At 43.2% G+C, this 21,570-nt stretch overlaps 1 protein-coding gene across 8 annotated transcripts in view; it reads right to left on the bottom strand.

Moving 5' to 3' along the window:
* The window catches only part of TRERF1 (transcriptional regulating factor 1), a 97,775-nt gene extending 76,542 nt beyond the window's left edge, over nucleotides 1-21,233 (bottom strand). For 3 of the 8 annotated variants that reach the window (XM_063152120.1, XM_063152117.1, XM_063152122.1), the window contains exon 1: nucleotides 20,971-21,232. The gene's annotated coding sequence lies outside the window, so the exon portion shown is untranslated. Of the gene's footprint in view, nucleotides 1-19,751; nucleotides 19,898-20,661; nucleotides 20,854-20,970 lie in introns of those variants that run through there. The other 5 variants (XM_063152121.1, XM_063152118.1, XM_063152123.1 and 2 more) reach the window with 3 other exon arrangements.
* Nucleotides 21,234-21,570: the final 337 nt, after the last annotated feature.

The following is a 21,570-nucleotide window of genomic DNA, read 5'->3' as shown; positions in this document are numbered from 1 at the left end:
TTTAATATGCCATAATTTTATTTTTTTTTTAATCTGGAACTCATCAAAAATTGCCTGAAATAGGCATCTCTTTTACAGTCCATTTTCCACATACATACAGATTCCAAAAAGTAACTGGTTTGTATTTTTGCAAGGAAAATCGTTTGCAAAATGCACTTACATGTAGACTACCAAAGGTTGTAATTATCTCTCATGGGCTTTTTAGGTAGGTCAGCGAACATCCTACAAAGGCTTCTGTATTATCCATGATATTCATTCAGCATCATTTTTTTCAAAAGCAGCATAACCTCCTTAAAGAATTACACCAACAAGTAATATTTTCAGAAGAAAAAGTGTATTTCCTGAGTCAGAAACTTTCTGAACTCTTTTCTTTACTTCTTATTAAAAGTTTTACAGCCTTTTTTTTTACTGAAACAGATTACTTCACAAGAATGCTGAATTCCAACTGCCTCATGTACTTCTATTTCAGTGGATAACATGCACCTCACATAATGACTTAAAATAAAAATAAAAAAAAAAAGCGGAAGATATTTAAAGGGGGGTGCGTGAGATACTGCCAGTACTTGTTATAAAAATTTCTAATTCCCATTCCCTCCCAACTAATCAGGTCTGTAATAAAAGAAACACTATTTCAAAGCAGTTGCCACATCTGTAAATGCCAGCACTGTAAAAAGTTAAAAATATGATCACATCAAGTGCTATGAAAAATACACATTTTTCCTCATGAAACAGATATGATGAAAACACCTCTAGAACTTTAAGACTGCTCAAAGTTTGAAAAAACAGTGATGTCATTATTTTCCTTCTGGTTCTGAGAAGTTTACATCCTTGCTTCCTGCTGCCTCGCTTTACTTTTCTTAACCCAAGAAACACAGGACAGGCAGTGCTGGGATCACTGGAGGCAGTCAGGAGAAGTCCATTTTACATCTCACCAAGCCTCCCCTAACAGCAACTCAATAAAAGTTGCACTTCCAGAAGCTAAAATAAGAGGTGAACTGTCCTCTTATTTGCAGTGTCTCTATGAGTACACAGTCCATCTTTTCTTTCCTTTACCCTGCTCAGTCAAGGGTCACAAGCAGTGTATGGAGAAGTTAATTTGTGGTCCTGATCCTGCCAAAGCCCACGAGGAACAGGGCAGAAAGCAGCTAAATGCAGCAATGAAGACGTGTTCCACTACTCTGCCTATCACATGATTGCACTCCCTGCCGTGGAGTCTCCATACAGGGCTTAAGTCAAGGTAGTGACTGCCACAACCATTTCACAGCTTGCTGGCAGATCACAGAGACAATTTTAAAGACAGAAGAAATACAGAAAAAAAAAAAAAAAAAAAAAAAGTGGGTTTGTTTTTTTTGTTAACTTCAAATGCTTTACACTGGGGCAAGGCATTAACAAAAATGAATGTTATTTTAGGTAACTGACTGACTCACTTTTTGCTAAAATTAAAATTTATCAACCAATTCCTAAAGAGCCAGGCAATCTAAAAGCAGTTCCCTGCAAAAAAAAAAAAAAAAAAAAAAAAAAGCTGAGTTCATACTATTCAAGGAACTTCCTAACCTTGATTTTTAGGCTAACATACAGCCAACCTTGATATTTCTCTCCTGATTTCTACATTGAAACAGCAAGAATTTTATTTTCTCCTTTACTTGATTTACCAAACTGCTCAGTTTTCTGTGCTGCACATTTCCCTCGGGGGTGCTCAGGCTGGGGTGCCCCTGGAGAGGGAAGGCTGTCTGTCTGGTGGGCTTCTCAGAGGCTGGGGCAGGGGGGAGATTGTATTTTGCTTTTTCAAAAGCTGGGACCAAGACTGGTAATGGGAAACTGCTTAGTTAACTGATTCTCCCAGCATTCCCAGGAAACTGTCTGTCTGAAAAAGATATCTTTTCATTAAAAACAAAACAAAAGAGCCCCTCATTAACCAATTTGTGCAAGAGTAATGCTTACTAGTTTTGCCACAGTTTTTAAGAATTGGCTCTTCCAGCCAAGGAGAAAGTGAGGCCAGATTCTGAGAGCTGTTGGGCTGATACCGATCTGCAAAAACTCCAGCAAAATTATTCTGCATTTATTTATAGCTCCACCAATAAATGCAAAATCTGGTAACAACAGTTTTCACATATTGAAACTGTACAAGCCATAAAAATTTCCTTCTAGACAATTTCTGACATTTCAATTGCTCAAATAAAGAAAGGAGCCATCTCAATACCTGTTTTTCTAAATCTGCTTCCCCAGCCATCTCAATTAATTCTGTGCATCTACATTTAAAGCTTACCTCTGTTATTCTACTCTGTGTTTTGTATTTTACATCTTTAGTTGTTGATATACATGAAATGCATATTAGAATTTGTTTACTTTTAAACTAGTAGCCGTATAAGTAATACAAATATCTGACCTTGCATTACCAACTCACCAATACTCCAAGCATGAATTTTTATTCACTTAGCACTCTTTAAAACACACACACATATCCCAAAGGAAAAACACATAAGAAAATACAAAATCTTATCCTTAAGAGCAATATTTACTTACTAAGAAAAGTTATTTCCCTTAACTAGAACATTTTTATAGCTGGGAAAACAATTCATAAAGAATTTACTACATTCACATGCTTGTACGTCTATTAGTTAAAATCTTTCCCAAGGAAGTTTAACTAACAGTTATGTCTAACATGCACGGACATTAAATACTGCAGTCCACAAAATACTACAAACAAAACTATTTGTATAAACAACAGAAGAAAGATAACATGTTTATCACACAAGTTGATTATCTCACCAATCATATTCAGCTTTTATGGCATTATAAGTGACAGTATAAATCTTTAACAATCACAGCTTTGATTAGTCTTTGTACCTTACAGACTTTTCATCTACTACTTCCAATGCACTAAGTCTTGATTTTGAAATCAAGGTACAACAATTAAATTAGTCAAATCCTCAACACTTACTAATCTCCTTCCTGTCTTCCAGTGACCAGAAATACCCAAAACCAACTGATCTCCAACACTGCTTCCCAGAAGTATGCTTTCTAGGTTTTCAGATACAACAAAAGCTGGAACTTGGCACAACTTTGATAACTGCATTTTCAAATTAGAAGCCAGGAAATTAGTCATGGTAGGGCAGCATCTCTAGGGGACAGTTTGGGTGGCCACCAGCAGCAAGATGCGTGTGGAAGGCTGTGTGAGAGGGCAAGATTGGTATCTACCACTTCCTCCCTTCTGCCATAAGCATCAGAAAAGCTGAGAGAGTCCTCCCTCACTTACTGTGGGCTCAACCCCAAGCACAGGGGAGGGCCAGTGCCAGTACCACAGCATCTTGAGAAAGGGTAAGATCAACAGAACTGGTGGGCAAAACTTGAAGCCAAAGACGTGGTTTTGCCAGTTTGGTTAAATAGTGACTTAAGTGTCTCAAGAGAGCCACACTTACAACAATTAGACCTTAAACTTATAAAAGATCACACTTGCAGGAGGACAATTCTTTCCAGTCACCAGCAGCTACACAATAGCTGTTTGACTCAGCAAAGTTATCACAACATCCTAAGACACACCACCTCCTCACCATGGCAAACCCACAAAAATGGCTTCACACCACCCCCTCCTCCACCCCCAATGGACAAAGTAGGGCACCACCATGCCCCAAAATAGGAAATATAATAGGAAATATAACAGGAAAATCTCGCTAGATGGACTGGAAGCTTTCTTTGGGAGCTGGCTGATGCCCCAAGCCCAGCATGGTCTTTAGACCATGACCCAGATGCCAGTGCATGACCAGACTCACCCCAACAGCAGCTGGCCAAAAGCAGTGCTCTTCCCAAGGACATTTTAGAAGCAGAAGCAATGCAATCCAACAGATTTAACCTGTTACACAAAGTGTGTGCCAGCTGCTCACAGCCCGCTCAGCCTCACCTAGCAGCCCTTTCTCCTCAAGGACGGCACCAACAAGCACCAACACGCCGTCAAGATTTTTTTACTACAATCTGCAAAACGTCCACGGTGCAAGCAAGGAAACAAACATCCTGCTAGACCGAGGACATGTCCACCATTGGGAGGAAGGGAAAGAAATGGAAACTAGTGGCTGAACTACAGGACGTTCAAAGTCCAATGATGGCTGCTCTGCCTACAGGGACACAGTCAGGGAGTCAGAGCCACAAAAGCTCTGTGAGCATGGCACACTGAGAGGAGAACCGCATTTCTCTTCAAGGACATCATACTTCCTAAATGATCTCAGGCAGCCTCCACACTGCTGCAGCACCCTGACCTCACAAATGCCTTCCAAAGGCTGCAGTTAACACTTTGGGCTGTGCTGCCTTCCCACACCTCTCACCAGACTCCCCTCCTCACATCAGTGTTTGGCGCAGGTCTGGGCACAGCAGCACTGCCCAGCACCAAGAGGTGAGGGAGCCAATGTGCCTGAGCAAGCCCAGGGAGAGGGAGAGGAAGGAGGAGGAGCCCCCCCAACAGAAAAGCAGAGTTGGGATGCCAACCTTAGCTGGCAGCAAACACAATTTGGCCAAACCTAATCACCCCACCTGCAAGCCCAGTCTCAGTGGGCTGCTGACTTCAGACTTCACAGGAAACTAATTTTTGTGAATGATGCTGTTCTGCTTTATCCTCATTAACATCACTTGCTTATTTTTTTCAAAAGCAGAGATGCTAACTATCACTTCTGCTCAGGGCTCTGTAACACAACTAGAGGCTTTCCTTTTCCACTCTGAGAAGCACCTTACAGAAAAGATTTTAGCTGTCTGTGCTTAGACAAGTAAGGTCTAGTGCTTTCCCTTTAGCATCTCCACCACACAAAAACTACATGGGTTAGAGCCCTTCTTCTGAAACTTCAAATGTTAATTAACAGTGAAAGGGCAGTGTTAATAGCTTTGCTGTTTTTAAGCTTGCTGGGATCATTACTTTACTCCACATAGCAAGGAAAGAGGAAAATGTTCACAATCAACAGCAAGAAGTAAGCTAGAACTGGCTGTGGATCAGTAAGAAAAGCAAAAATTGATGAACAATGCAGGAATGGTGAACTGGGTTATTGAGTCGTATGTACAGACATGACTGTGTGACAGGGTGCAGATTTTTACCACACACAAATGTGTGGTGAGTTGGAGTTTCTCATCTGCCTTCTGCCATGTTCATTTATGTCGTCTGCTCCCACGGCCCCCACCAAGAGCCACGCTCTCCAACAGCCTGCACTGTTCCCTGGGGAGGGAGAAGCCCACCTTTGGCCCAAATAAGAGTTCACCATGGGTATTTAATGGGTGTTTTTGGAAGTAAATAAAGGGCATTTCCACTAGAAACAATTTTATCCCAGGATAGAAGATGATACAACACAAAACTATACAGCACCATTTGCATTTTAAACTCAACAGTTTCAAGATCAATCTTCTTGAGCTATTAAAAAAAGATTCAAAAACATGCTGAGTGGAGGCAAAGCTTACACTTCAGACACACTACTTCTGATATTTGAGAGGTTCAGCACAGACACTATCCCATAAACTTTCCAGCATCATATTTATGAGCACACGGACACATTTATTTCTCTGGATAGAAAACATGGAATAGATGACCATCACATCACTGGTGAAAACTGCTATGTCATAAAATAACCCACAGCCACTGGAATTTATAAGTTCCTGTAACCAAGCAGCATGTGCCAAGCCAGGCAATCCTGATGAATTACATTAGAAGCCTATAGACTTCTCAGAAATAATTAATTTGCTCAGAGTTGCATCTGCACAAAGACATACATACACTCACATTTCTGAAGGAAAATAAATTCTGACTTCTTACATTCACGTATTTCCCCTTGAGGATAAACCTGTAAGATTATTAACTGTAATAAAGCTCTAAAATGGATGCTAAAATGGTGTTTGAGGGCAGCATCCATCAGACACTCCAAAAACATATATAAGCTAAATTCTAGTGCGCTATATAAAGGCAAGTTTCAGCTAGAAAGCTTTACTGTGATTTGTGGCACTTTAAAAGCACTCTTGTAACAATTTTAATAGTTTAAAATATTGGAGTTTAGTCCCAAAGAGATGTAGCTAGTGCTAAACTGCCATTTTAATGGAATTTTTGCACCCTCTCTCTATGCTCTACTTTATAAATAAACCTCTAGACTTTTTATTGATTTCTTTTAACATGATAGATTGAACCTCTCTGGGAGAGAGGGCGAAAGAACAGCACACGAAAAATTACAGGTTCACAGTTTGTGAAAGGGACAACAATAACAAAACCCCCAAGAGAAAACAATTACAACACAATGCATGCATGCCTGTGTTCACTGCTTTCAGATCTGCCTTGTGCATGTGTGCATATATATGTATCTGCCTTATTAAATTCACCATGAGAAACAAGTAAAACAATCATGTACAGTTGATGATGTGCTGTATATCCTTTCAGTTGCAAAGCCTAAACTTGACTTCAGCGTGTCTGACTTGAGTAGCTCGTGCTCTGAAGTGGGGTAGGACATGCCATCAAAATTACTTCAAAGGTTTCATAGTAGTCCGAGGTCGACATTCTGCAGATGCAGAAGTAAAAACACCCGAGAATTTTTTTTTCTATTGTATATATAGCATGAATTAGGGTAAATTAATAGAGCTAGTTGGTCCTAGAGGGTCCTGTGCCAGACACTTCACCAGGATACTGTCCCGCTGACCCAAATTCTGCAACCAGCTCTGCCCCTGTGAGCACTGCCAAGTGCACTTGTGGTCAAGCTGTGAGATCACTCCTCCTCCCACGATCCAGCTCAGAAACATACTACAGAAACACACCATGGCAGAATAAAACCTTACTACCCCTGTGCATGGATGTCCACCCACAGGAAGGAGAAACTGTTAGTTTTCTGACACAGAGACAGACCTACTTTTAAGTCGTGTGATTCAATTCTCAGTTGCCAACATTATGCAAGGGATAAGCAGAACAGCTCATACACAGGTTTCTTTCTTACATAGGAAGAACGTGAAGGACAACCAAACAAAAAGAAACAGAGTACTGGCAGCAAGCTAAACTAGGAAAGTACAGTCAAAAATACTTAGCAGCCTTTTGTCTTTATCCTGTTTGGTTTACCTTTCCTTACTGCAATGTATTTTTTAAAATCTGGATCCGTTCACTATATATGTGACTAGATTAAAAAGATTCCTTGAACACATGACTGTGCAATATGATTTAAATTCTTTGCAAGATCTCACAAACTCCTGTGTGCTTAATTTTAGAAACAAGGACAACAAAAAAAAATCAAAAACCCAACAACGTCTGCCATTTCCATATGTGCTCTATATTTCACTAGTTCTTTACCAGAAATGAAGAAAAAAACCCCAAACCAAAACCCCCCCACAAATGAATGTTAGGGGCGTTATGTCTTTCCTGACACTTTGAAATACAAGATACTTCTGACTTGTTGGTCACCTAGACATCTGTTACACCCAGTTCCCCCAACTGAAGCACAGAAGGAGTGGTAATTCAGCGTGCTATTTGTGGAGATAGGAAGATGATGTGACAGCAATATCATGGATAATGGGGGATTCTGGTCATGCAATGCCCCAAAATGATTTTCAGTGGACACAGCTGAATCATTCCAAGTCCAGAGTGAGTACAAATCTCTCCTCTTGGTGGCTGTTTCTCAGATGATGGAAGGAGATGCAACATCAGCAATTACTATCACAGCAATGATCCACGGGACCCAAAGCACAAACGTGCAATGTAACAGCAGCCAGTTATGCAACCTGAACAGCTCGGGACGCCTGGCAAACACAGGGGGAAAGGCAGGTTCAAAGAGTGGGAGTCTGCCAGACTTGAGATTTCATGTCACATCTCCAACCAGCCCTGTACCACCCAAGTCACCAAGAAGGGATGCAGCACATATCCAATTCTGTTCCTGGGGGCTGGGTACACACTTCAGAAGCAACTTTGTGTTTTTCCTGATTTAGCCAAACCACATATAAGGACCCAAAACTAGACCTCTTGACTACTTCTTGAAGATCACATGAAGGTCCACAAGTGGATGGTGGAAATGAAAGACCGGCACTGCTACCAACCATGTTACTGCTCTGCAAGGAACACGACCTCCAGAGGCCAATGCTTTCAACCTGGTCCTTTTGCTGGTGCTTAACTCGCACAATTCTTTAATCCCATTAAGCATCTGAATTTTAAATACTGCTCCGCCTTGGCTCACAGGCACCTGCTACTGACAATTATCAGAGAACATATGTAAGAAAAAAAAATAGCATATGGCCACACAAGTAACTGCAGCAATGAAGTGCTCCTCGCAAGCTCTAAAAGAGACAAGTAATTGCAGCGCTCCGTGGCGTGTGCGAGCACTGACCACTCAAACGCGCGGGGTTACACCAACACAGACCCTCCCAGCACATCCCTCAGCCCTTCCCCCTGCATCCCCTCGCTCCTGGCTAGGGCAGAAAAAGAGATGCAAAAAAATACAAAGTGTGTGAATGGATATCGGTAACTTTCGCAGGCCATGAGCCCAATCCAAAGCTGTTCCTACAAGTCTTCCTGCTGGAGGTCCCTGGAGGCCTCCTTGCCTTTCTTCCAGGGCAGAGAGGGCTGACGGAGACACACAAGAAGGGAAATCTCTCCACATCCACTGAAGTGTCATATGAGCTTGTTTCGCTGTGGTTTTTAGGGATTGGGATGAATCCCATCCCCACGGCCTCAGCCCTCCCAAAATAGTAAAGATGAAGATAAATTAAAATGCTCTACATATAGGGCATTATGGCTGGAAATTTAGCAGGAGAGTTAGAACAATGGTTGTTCTTTTGTCTCTGTGCAGACTGGTACCACCATTAGCTTGCTACCCAGTCTGCTGCACTCAAATGCACAAATTCAACATTTCTCCCATTTCTTAATGTATTTATTTTTCCTCTGGGAAGTGACTTACTTTAAAAATTGCTTTATGATTAAAAAACACGGAAATCAACTTTTCAAAATGTCAACTTTAATTTGATTTTTGTTTCCCTCCTCCCAGGTCCTCAGGCTCTCACAGGAAACCCCTATGCCTCCATTTTACACTTTGCCACAGCTGTAGCCCTACATCAACCCCAGAAGAGCAGCTCCAAAACCTGGAGATTTCTGGTGGAGATGAGGAGCTCTCAACTCCCAGACATGGAGCTCAGCTTTGTACATGGGACATTCATCATCAACATAAGAGCTTTAGTTCAAAACTTACTCAGTCCCACAAGGGCAGGTTTTGCCTGCAGGGCTATGGGGACATAACCTACCCAACAATGTGCCACAGTAAACTCCTGACCTGATCACCAGAAGTGCCAACAGGAACAGTGACATCCTTTGGATGTTTCTGCTGCAGCAGGGATCCTGGGAACAGCATGGTATTAAGGGGCCACCCAGTCTGGAGGCACACACAACAAGGAAACAAGCCACATTCCCACCCGTTTCAAAAGGCTTTACACCAGATCTTCATTTCTCCTCATTGCACAAAATTCAGAGCATTTACGATGAAGTTATTGATGTGCCACAGTTAGCCAAGCAAGACTTGCAGCACAGAGCTAATGCTCAGTTAATAACCCAACAGGGAGGAGAAAAAACCTCTGAATTTAGCATGGCTGATGTAAGCTGTGATGTCATTTCCACACATAGGCTAGTGAAAAAAAAAAAAAAAAAACAAACTTTTTTTTTCAGATCCAAGATACAGAGATATGTAAACTGCTTGGCTTCCATTTCAAATAAACAGTGTGAGATAACCCCAAAACTTAATAATGCTTTCAGCCTTCGCTGCTGCTCTTCAGAAGACTCGAAGCCTTCGACAGGATCAGCTCACCGGGAGAGCAGTGAGCCAAACCACTTGTACAGGCACGCACCCTCAGCACCGTCCCACCCAGCAGTGCCAGCACAGTCTGGTTCTCACTCTTCAACAAGATCTTTGGTTTGGGCTTTTTTTTTATTTTGGAGGAAGTAATTTTAAACAAAGAATAAGGAAAAAAAATCTTGTTCTAACAGCTGTAAAGGATTTTTTGGTCCGATTATGGCCAAAATTAACTATTCTCTAAGGACAGATTAAACAAGCCAAGCAAAACAGGTCAGAAGATCAGAGAGAAAGGGCATCTTAGAATTATGATAGATGCTCAGCTAAATTAACCAAAAAAAAGAGAAAAAACAAACAAACAAAAAACTTCAGTGAAACAGAAGAAACTGCTGAAAGTACAACCTGAAAGTACAAAATAACTTGGGTAAATTTGGGTAACCTAGAAAATGCTGCAGAAAAATTTTACCATTTTTTAAAAATAATAACTTCCTTCAAATTAAACCCCCCACTTTTTCCCCTCAAAGAAGTAACTTCTTAACAGGAACTCTGCTGTAAGTGCTGTGCTTACCTATACTGCCAGTAAATAATTTCAGAACTTGAGAACATTTATAAGAAAATTCAACCTGGAGGGTAATTTTCCTGAAATTTCTGTTTGGCAAATGAAAATAGTGTTTTCAACAGATGAATATCCTTCTCTGTAATTGTTATTCTGTTGCCATACGCTAAATTGGTGTTTTACACAAATGCATCTTGAAACCTACCTACTGAAAGAAAAACAACCCGAGATAAAACCAACCCGCACAGAACAGGGTAGAACAGTACTAATAACATGTAAGCACAGGTTTCTAAATAGTAAAAAAGAGGTCATTGCATAATTTATTCATTTTCCTACCAGTTTCACAGATGAAGATAGCAGCACCATGAGATAGCCAAAAGATTTTTTTTTGCCTTTAGCTCAGTAATTTACAAGACTTTGAGTTTCACTGCGTTTTGTTGTTGTTGCTCACTGGGAAAATACTGTGGAAATAACATTTACCTGCATTCTCAGTCTACAAGGCTTGCTGAGTGCAGTTCCATAGAGACGCATCCCCAGCAAGCAGCACAGAGATTTACCGTAAATTGGTGACTAATCCTTACGGCGTACCCTGTACGTGTATCACTGAGTCAGCCTGAAAGTTTGTTCATTCACTCAAACACCACTTCTTCCATTCTCCTCTCTCTCTGATCGGCAGGCAGGTGTGAAATCTGCCTTTCCTCCATTCAAGGACAGCTTCTTACTGCCTGAACAGGCAAAAGGTGCAGGTACGAAAACTTGCTGCTCTTGTAGAGGAGTGCCCTAAGAAAACGCGCGCTTGCCTACAACAGCATAAAAACAAACATACTAAAAAAAAGAAAGCCCTACATTTTCTTTCAGCAAGTAACTTCTGTGTATGCAAGGAAGGAGCCCTGCAGGGAGGGACTCTCCAGGGGGCACAAGCTGACCCGGCTACTGGAAAAACTTCCCAGTTCCCACATTTGGCAATCTAATGTACAAAGCCTGCGAGAAATGCCCAGTTTGAGTTTTACTGGTAACAAAAGCAGCAGCAGAACAATGCAGGTAAATATTCTAGATAGCTGTAATGGCCACGTATGACTTTGCATTTGCTCAAGCCTAAAATAAGATGCCCCACTCTTTTGTTCTCGTTTTTAGTTTCTTGCAATTTACATAATTAGCAGTACGGATTTTCCAGAAATAACCTGAAAGTAAAAGTTCTACCTGAAAAAAAAAAAAAAGAAAAGAAAAAAGAGCTGTTTATGCAAAGGATAGCATGGGGCTTAAATGTAAGGATTTTAAGGATTTTCCTTACATAACTGAAGGCCATCATCCACTTTGTAATTATGATACTTCAACTAGAAGAATACAATTTTATTAGAGAGTAAAATAATTACAACAAGGAGCTACAGTCAGTCATACTCAGACCCAACCTTGCACCTTATTTCAAACAGTCACACAGGTAGTCCAACCAACTATAACAAGAGCAGGCACTGCTACAGATGAGTAAAGATTGAAAAATCCAGTCCAATACTGAGCACACAATCTGACAGAAGCCTTCCCATCAGGCAGCTTTATGTAGCAATCTATGTGCCATTGCCCTATAATGTCTGCACTGCAACCTTACTCGTTTTGGACCATTGCCTACTGGCTGAGAGGGGGCCTTTAAAACCAGATGAGCCCATGTTATTTTAATGAACCCCTACTTTAACTAATGATCAAGCAGTTAGCCTAGGGATTGTATGCTGACAGACTCCCAGCATCAAAGTACAGCTCCTTTCAAAAACTGGAGTAATTCTGTGGTATTAGTCTATCGTTTATGTATGTGCATGCAACGTCCAGATTAAAACTTCTGAAAGTTGGAAATCATTGAAATAAAAGTCTGCTAAGACTTTATTTTATCATTCCCACTCATGTTAAGCAGTACCTTACTATGCAGGCAACCACATTTGGCTTAACTTACATTCTTTTCATTAACAAAACAGTACTTAATCCAATGTCTTTTTTCTGTGAACCTCCCTTTTCAGGTGTATTATTTCTTTAAATCTAAAGCTGTTTTCAACTTCAAAGACCAACTTTTTACTACAAGCAATATAGAAGCAGTAAAATTCATCCTCTGCAATGCATCTTTGGTTTTCAAGTGTATAAACGGTGAAATCTTTTTTCATTTTACCTGCAAGGCATATTCTCTTATTCATGCTCTTTCATTATAATAGCAGCAACTTTAGAAATGTATTAAAGTTAATTATAAACCATCTCTTACAAAATTTCATAGTCCTAAAAAAACCTTTTCCTCACTTTAAAAAAAATTTGCCTCTCATTTTCTAATGTTATCAAACTACTTTTTCATTGTGATCCATGCTGCTCACATACCAATTTACTGAACTCTGACAGCATAAAACAAGCTTAACTGACAAAAAAAAAAAAAATACAGAGAATCACTGTTCACCATCACAACTGAGAAACCTCTTCGAGTCTTGGAAACACAGCATCAATTGAAGAATGAGAGAGAACTTGCCTGCCCATACTTCTGCAAATATTTTGGCTTAGAGGAATTACTACCACCTTAAATGGAGATATGCCCCTGCCATATTCAGAAATATGTGTTTAACGTAGTTATGGATATGAATCTCACTTTTCCAGACATAAATTGCCTGCTAATTTAGAAACCTCTCTCCACTCCCCCACTCCATACCTGATGCTTTGCCATGCAGACGTGCTGGAACACACGGCGATGGTCTGCAGGGCATTCCTGAGGATGGGCACGGAAAGGTCATCAGTGCTTCACTGCTTGTGCTCAGAGACACCTTCTAACAAAGCAGACACTTGGTTCCTACAACCTGTCTTACCTTGGCGTGATCAGAGGAGTGAAAGCCCTTCCAGAGAGAGGCAAGAATGTAATTTCTGACACTCAAATGCCTCCATGAAAAGACTGCATCTTGCCTGGTTTGGCATGCTCCTGCTCGTGGCAAGTGTGTTGCCAGAGAGAGTTAGAACTTCAAACACCTTTACTCAACCCTTTCAAATAATGTATCCTGGTTCAGCATCTCACCAGTAAAGCACGTCTATGAGATGGTTTTCTGCCTTATTTTTGCCAGAAACTCATTAGAATATCACTGCAAGTACTTATTATCATTGCTCTGATGCTGAATTCACGTTTTTACAGTGATCAATAAAAACTAAATCAGCTCACTACACACTCAGCCCACACATGAAGAAAATTAATTTAACAAGATCAAAGTTGTCTACCTTCTACTGCTGTAAAATCACAACCAGTCTGATGTTTTTTGCCAGTTATCTTTGAAGAATGATTGGAAATGAATAAAAAAATCATTCTGGAAGCATATACTGAAATTGCAGATAGAAAACAGAGATAGGAGGACCCATGCAAGCAACCACATGGGAGACCTTTGCTTGAATTTGAACTGCGTCACAGGCCAAAGCCTTAAATCTCTTGCAAAGCTGCACCACTCAGTGTGGTCGAACATGAAGCATTTCTGCTGTTTCACCAAGATACATAAGGGTTCCTCTGCAACACTAAATATAAGCTTTTGAAAGGTAACCAAGAAAGCCCCAAAATCATGCCAGTGAGTTAACATCTGAACTGCTTCCACACATTTCCTTCCAAATATACTAGGGCCACAAGCAGCAACCAAACTCCTGCGTTCAGCACTGAGCCATACGTGGCGTGTACTTGTGGTTCGGGTGACTACAGGCCCCAGCTCAGCTTTGGTAATGGCCACAGAGCTCAGGGCTATTTCAAGGCCCACTGTGGCCTGGGAGTCATTGAAGATGCTTTCAGCCTCCCAAAAGAGTGCAACGTGCAGCCCTCTCCTTGCTGAAAGCAGCAAGGGGCCAACTCAAACACCACCATCTCTCTGCAAGGTAAGCCCAGCTTCCACACTCACGATAAAACAAAATATAAAAGAGGCAGACCAAAAAAGAAGCAATTGAGATGATGCTTACAAAACTTTAAGTCAATATCCTACATATTTCAGGGCTTTGGCAGTCTACATTTTAGGGAAAAGAAAGCTCTGTTTAGCTATGCAGGGTCTTCCAAGTATTCCTACTTGTGAACCAGGTGAAGTCTGATCAGCATACATTATTTTATTTAATACACTGCTACTGTTGCTAACAATGCTAATTTTAACATCACAAAAAGAGAAAATAGGTAGCAAATCTGCTTACACAATAGCAACAGCCTATTTACCAGTCACAGTTGTCTTTCTCTAGTACAAACAAGATCTTCCACTCGGACATCTTCTCCGGCAGTGGAAAGATACAGCAAGGTAGCAGCAGAATGAAGCACTGGTGGTACAAGTTCAGGAGGCAGCACTGCAGCTGCACTCCTGCAACGACACCCAGCACCTACAGGCACTTGCCAAAGAAACCCCATCTACCTCCTCTTTCTTCATGAACTGCCGCACTGTCCAAAAGAGTAAATAACTTTTAGTCTCGGATCAAAATGTGTATTAAAATCACCTCATCTTATGCCTCCAAACTTTCACAGATTTGCAATGCAGTACTTCCTAACCTGCAGTACTTAAAAATTGTATTCAGCATTAAAGTACATGAGATCTCTTTTGAGGAAAAAATATTATTACATATGAACAACATACTTCATAACGCATTTCCTGCTCCCCAATAAACTGTATTCAATTCTGCCTGGAGAGCAGAGGGCTATTTGAAGTTACGCAAAGCTCTAGCAGCATTGATTTCACGAGGACCCACTTAAGATCAGATCCTTGCAAGAGGACCCATACACATCAGAGCCACAGGACAGCGGGTTTACCTCACTGACATTCCAGGATTGTAGTGGGTGCTGTTTAAGAAAATGAAAGAAGTTACTATGTAGGTCAAGTGTGGAATTAAAAGTTTTTTTAAAAGCCTAATGTAGCTGTAATTGGCATAACCCTCCAAGTGTAAATAGAGATCCTTCCAGGAAAATGCACTTCTAGTTCTGATTTGGCATGTGAAACATGACAGTACTGGGAAAAACACTTTCCTGCTAGTACAACTGGAACTCAGACAGGACCCTCACCCACACAGAAGTGTTGCGAAACCCCTCAATGCCCCAATAATATTCACTATTCACCAGCAGAATTTTTGGTTTACTGGGGAAAATGTATTTAAAGTCATTTCTAAACACACCAGCATTAGCTATTTTTTATTTTTAAATATAAAAACTAGAACACAGACTTCCTTCCTATCCACCCTCATGCCCCCCCAAACACACATACACTAAAAATATATAAATAAAGGAAATGAAACTTCCCCATCAATGAAAATTGGGGGGCGGGGGAAAAGACGAGAAGAAGAGAGGATGGAGTGGATGGAGAACAAAGACAAAAATTACTTTTTTTTTAAGACAGAGAATTTCAGTCATTCTCAAGTTTTAAACTTGCTTTGCAGCGTTGGGTACTTTTTTTACACAGTCTGATGCTGAAATTATTTAGGATTTGACATTCACTTAAAAAGAAAGTACCTGATATAAATTCTGCACCTCAAATGGCCCCTGTCCTTTAAGAGTCCTGGTAAGCCTTGTTCTAGCCAGATGGCGTGAACAAAAACCTCACCATCAGGGATCCTTTAAAAAGGAGGTGCTGATAATTTAACATTTAACTTACACCTACCTGCTTTGCTGGGGTAATCCTTCTCAATCTCTATTTTTGCAGTCTTTACACTCCAGGGCTAGCTGGAGTAAGTTTTAGTACCTAAATCTGAGTTTTTGCTTTTTACTGAACATGAGATTTTTGACACAGAGAGTGGGGGGGGAAGGAATCAAAAAAGACCATCTACAACAATCTTGCTTTGCTATAGCTGCAATGAACTTTAAACATGAAGAGAAAAAAAATGGCAAATGAAAACAAAACCTTGCAGCTCTGCACTTCAAGGACATATCACAATGCGGGTTCTATAAAAAATCTTACCATGAGCAGTTGATGAGGGGAGGGAGGGGAAAGACAGAAACCATTTTCTTGCTGAACTAAACAGACAGGAGAAAATTTGTGACAAGACCCAGGATGGCTGCTTTAGACATTGGTGAGGTGTGGACACTTGGCACTTGTCCCCGTGTGCCTGGGAAGTGACAAGAGCCCACCAGAGCAGGGGACAGAAGACGAAGAGAAGCAATTTGTCTGAAAGTCTAACAAAATTTAAACTGTAAACTGGATAATGACAAACTAAAATGAAATTTTTTTTAAAAAAATCAACTACCTTTTGACTCTGCCTCATATCAGGATTTTGGGTCTTTCCAGAGCAAATCATCAGTCAATTACGAAAACTTAGGTGGGCTGTTTGTGTGCGACACATTACTCTTTGTTACAGAGTAAGCTGAAACCACAAGACTCATTTCACTCAGAACCTCAAAATATACCTAATGCTCCAGGACTACTCCAAAACCCTGCAACACCCCACTCTAATGCAAGGAGTTTACACTTTAAAAAAAAAAAAAAATCACACACTATTACACAGTAATAAGGCATATATTTAAGAGCATGTCCTGGGTTCCCCAAACCATTATCCTCTCAAGAAGAAAGTAACATAAATTATGTATTTTCCTTCAAGTTTCTGTGGCAGCAGGTTGTAGTCTGAGCACATTTTCCAGTTTTTCCCCACACAAATCAATGGTTTGGGGTTTTTTTTCTGCTGCTGTTTTGAGCAGGTCCAGGTGAGCCCACATCCCCACCATCACAGAATGACACAGGCAAGTGAGAAAGAGAGAAAAGAAACTGTTATCAAAACACTATTCCTTCTGCCCACAGAAACCAACATCCAACAAGAACCAGTGTCAGTATGAGCTGCTGGCAGACTGCGTCACCCACTTTGTCCTCCTGGCCAGCCTGGACATACAGTGGCAGCAGCAAGGAGAGGATGGTGCAAGAGCCCATTCTCGTCATTTCAGATCGAACAGGAGATACTCCTACAAGCTCCATAAGTTAACTTAGTGCCTAAACGCATGCTGCTCAAAAGTAATTTCAATGAATCTCTTAAATCTGCTTGGTTTCAAGCAAAGAGTTGTTAAAGACAAAAACAACCCAATAAAATTGTTGCTACTGTTCTTTGAACCAGGTTCAGACTACTCTTTGAAGGAAGAGTCGCCTTTCTTAAAATATATTTGAATGTGCTATTTTAGTCTTTATCTTAGAAGGCCCGATTTCCCCTCACAGCCCTGCAACTGATTACAGTAATAGGTTTCTCAGAGATGGACAAGTTAAGAAGAGGTTTTGTAACTTCACATACAGCAAAGAGTAAGGAATTTGCTGCCTTCCTTTTTCTTTAGCTCTGAATGCAGCCCCCCAGTCCCCTCCCCACTTACACACACGGTGACTCTACCCTTGTAAGCAGTGCCATGGAAGTCAGTGTGGCCACTTGTGCTCCTCACCTTATGTAAATAACCACGAGTGTGGCAGCTACTCCAGGCAGAATTCACATGTGCACTTGAAGATGCTTTTGCCTACTACTCTCAGGTGGATAGCAGGCAATAGAATCTGCTAATTTCAGGGACAGGAAAAATTGTAATTCTGATTATAATTTTTTGTTGGAACTATTCAGCTCTCAAAAGAATCCAAGGGGAGGAAACAAACTGTTTCCACACCAGACATTATTATGTGTTTGTCAAACGCTGCTCGTTTTTTTTTTTTAACCAAAAAAACAAATACATATTTCTAAGGAAGCTGAAATGAAACTGCCTTATCTCACAGTTATTGTGACACATACTAAGGAGGTGCAACACAGGGCCCTTCTTTTTTACACTGTCGCATTACAGTATTGGCAAAGGGAGAAAAGGGCCTTCTCAAACACTTGGCTTAGAAAGTTTTTAGGTGACATATCCCCCCCCCTTGATTAGAATGAACAACAACAAAAAAAAGATGAAAATATTCACAGCAAAATATTAACTTACTGTTTTAGGAAACAGTACTTTACAGAACTGCTCTTATACTCTTCTCACCGTCCCTACCAGAGGCCAAGTAATGAGCCCAATTCTTAATAGCAAGCCTCACTGTATCACTTCAAGAATTAAAATGGCCAGAAGAAGAGAAGCAACAGAGTTTTGCGTTTAAAATCTAGGAATTCCTTTTTTCTATCTAGGCTAGTTGTGCACTACCCAGAGGCAAAAAAAAAAACCCTAAAACAAGGATTGCTTTATGGTCTTAAATGAATACTGGAGGACTCTCAATAGGCAGGTCATCATCAGTAAACATACAGGTTGAGAAAATGAAATGGCTTAGACATGGAGACTTTTTCAGTCTATCGAAATACATCATGAGTCAATGTTAGGTAGAGAGGTTAGTCATGCTGTGGTTTATTTATGCTCATGTTGGCCCCTGATACTAAACACTGGAGGCAGGATGCCTGCCTAGCTACCTGTGGCCTCATCCCTCTTCCCCAGGGAGGGACGCCAACAGCAGGACATACACGGACACTGTGATTAAGCTCCAGTGTTATCCTATCACCAGAAGGCCAGTCCTCCAGTTTGCACTCAGGCCAGGTTTCACAGAGAAGTGCTTTACCTGTATCTGAGTTTTTTTGGCTTTTCAAGATACACAGGTTTGACCATCACACCACAGTGCTGCTAAGGTCCTCACTGAGGTCTCCAACTTCAGAAACACAAGCTGCTAATCAATGGTAGAACAGATTGTTCTAGAGTGTTCATTTGCACCAAAACTTTTTGAGTAGGCTATATTTAAACCTTTAATTTTTCCAAAGATTATCAAAGTATCCTCTACAGAAGCAAGAAAAATGCATACAACACATTTTCTTCATATGAAAAATCACTTATCTAAATTCTAGGGAAAAGTCTATTTGTTTTATGCAAAGCTGCATAGTATGCAGGCATAGAGCACGCATGCAGCAGCCCTTCTATTGTTATATATGCCTTGGACAACACTTAGAAAAAAGATAAGGTACCAACCAGGGCATATTAAATTCTGACGCTTCAGTGGGCAATGAAGCGAAATGGGTTATTTCTAGATAGATGCACCTTATTAATGCAACGGCTCCCTTCTGATCTAACTGAACGTCCAAGACCACGAAGCAGATAAGCGATGACAGCAATCAGCTGCATGTACCGCATGCAAGAATAACTCATGCACACGCTGGCACTGTAACCATGGGTCACTTCATCGTGACACTATACCCTGAGTGAGGGCAGCAGACAAATCCCTGGTCCTCAGGGCAGCTCTGTGGGCCAGAGGCCCAAGCAGGACAGGCACAGAAAGCAGAGTGGCCATGGCAAGCCAGGCCAACTCTGCCAGGTGAACTCTCTCCTCTTCCCATATCCACAGTAAAATTGTACCTACCAACAGCATAAAACTCTCCCCTCAGTGATTACATGCTTAAAACATTAATCATGCAGTTATACACAATATTTTCTATAAATATTTAAGCTATGGGTGATCCTATGTATTTTGCTGCCATCATGTCAGTCTGTAAGAATGTATGAACCTCACCTGTAACTATCTGAATGACGACCAGCACTGATGCGCAAGGACAGCAAGTGCAGGTCAGATTTTACTGGATGAAGGCAATAACCCGGCTAGGTTTACATCTCGATCAGTCAAGCCTGGTTAGTTGACAAGCAGACGTGGAAACCACTCTGTAAAGTCAGCAGAAGGATGAATAGGCATTATCCATTTATTAACTGGTTAACTGCCGATTAATTTCACTTGCAAATCGCCTCTCCGGTATTTAAACACCTGGCTAAGAGTTTTTGTTCCTTACCACCCCGTAATTTTGACGGGCCAGAAAGCCGGAGCGCCCCGCCAGCGCCCAGCCCGCCGCGCGCTCCTCTCCCCCAGGAATGGAGGGAGAAATCCCCATTCCTCCGAAACGAGCTCGCCCCACGCGGTGCCGCCCGGGAAGGGCTCCACAGCCGAGCCCCGGGACCGCTCCGCTCCCAGCACTGATACCGAGAGGGCACCGAGCGCGCTGCGGGACGAAGGACGGGAGGAGAGGCGCGTGGGTCGCCCACTCGTGTCAGGGGCCGTGAGGGGCAGCGCGGCTCGGGGAACTTCCGCGGCGAGCCCCGCCGAGCCGCCCTTCCCCGCCTCTGCTCCCGGCACGGCGCGGCGGCGCCCGGGACTCGCAGCAGCGCCGCGGCGGGGGCGCCCCGCGCCGGCCCCGCCGCCCGCCCGGCCCGGGCAGGTACCGGGCAGCGCCCCCCGCCCGCCCGCGCCCGGACGGGCAGGAGGCGGCGGCAGCCGGCAGGGCCTCGGCGCTGCAGACCGAAAGTCAACTGCGCGCTGCAAACTTTTTTCTCCCTCCTTCCCCACCCCCCCCTTTTTTTTTTTTCTTCCCTCCTCTCCTTCCAGCGCAGCCCCGGCTCCTGCAAAAACGAAACTTGCGAAGCGTTGCCCCTACCTGGCGCGAAGTCTGCAACAAGTGCAGGCGGGCGGGGGAGGGGGGCGGGCGCGGGGCTCGTGGCGGTGTCGGCGAGGCGGGAGCAGATCGCGATATTAATTTATTACGGAGCTGCCCCGGGCTCGGTCCTACTTCACTTACAGTACGGCGCCCATCCTGTAAACAAATATCGCTCCGCCAGGAAACGCACTCCCCCGGCCCGGCCCGACGCGGCCCCGCTGCCCGGCACCCACCCCGGCGGCGGCGGCACATGGAGCGGAGCGGGGCGGGGGCCCCGCGCCGGGGGAGGCTCCGGGCACCGGCACTTACCTCCGGCACGGCCTCCCCCGCCCGCCGAGCTGCCGAGTCCGTGATGCAAAAAGAAAGAAAAAAAAAAAAAAAAAGAAAGAAAAAAAAAAGAAAAGAAAAAAATCCCCGGTGTCAGCAAATCGCTGTCAAATAATTTCCTTGCAGCAGGGAGCCGGGAAAAGCAGAAGCAGGAGGGGGAGGAGGCTGCGGGAGGCGGCGGGATCCCTCCGCCGCGATGGGTCTGGCCCCGGGTAGCGAAGCAGGAAGTAAGGTGTCGGTGGCGCCGCGGCCGCCCGGCCCCGCGGCGGGGCGAGGGGCGCCCGCCGCCCCCGGGGGCCCGCCCGCCGCCGGCCGTGCGCCGCCGCCGCCGCCGCCTCCCTCCCTCTCTCCCTCCCTCCCGCTCCGCCGCGCCGCGGTCTGGCCGGCAGCCCCTCCTCTCAGGGCGGTGAGCGCAGCGCAGGTGCCGGGGCCACTGGCGGCGACCTGTCAGCGGCTCCCGCCGGGTCGGCGGGGTGCGGGCGAGGGGCTGCCGCGGGATCCCGCCGCATGCCGCAGGGCGCCGGGGCCGGGCATCGCTCCCGCTCCCGCCCGTGCGGCGGCGCCGGGGGACGACACCGCGGC

Source organism: Melospiza melodia, chromosome 3 (genome assembly GCF_035770615.1).
Source record: "Melospiza melodia melodia isolate bMelMel2 chromosome 3, bMelMel2.pri, whole genome shotgun sequence".
Lineage (NCBI taxonomy): Eukaryota > Metazoa > Chordata > Aves > Passeriformes > Passerellidae > Melospiza > Melospiza melodia.
The sequence above is the reverse complement of the archived record's forward strand: the minus strand, read 5'-3'. Positions and strand labels throughout refer to the sequence as shown.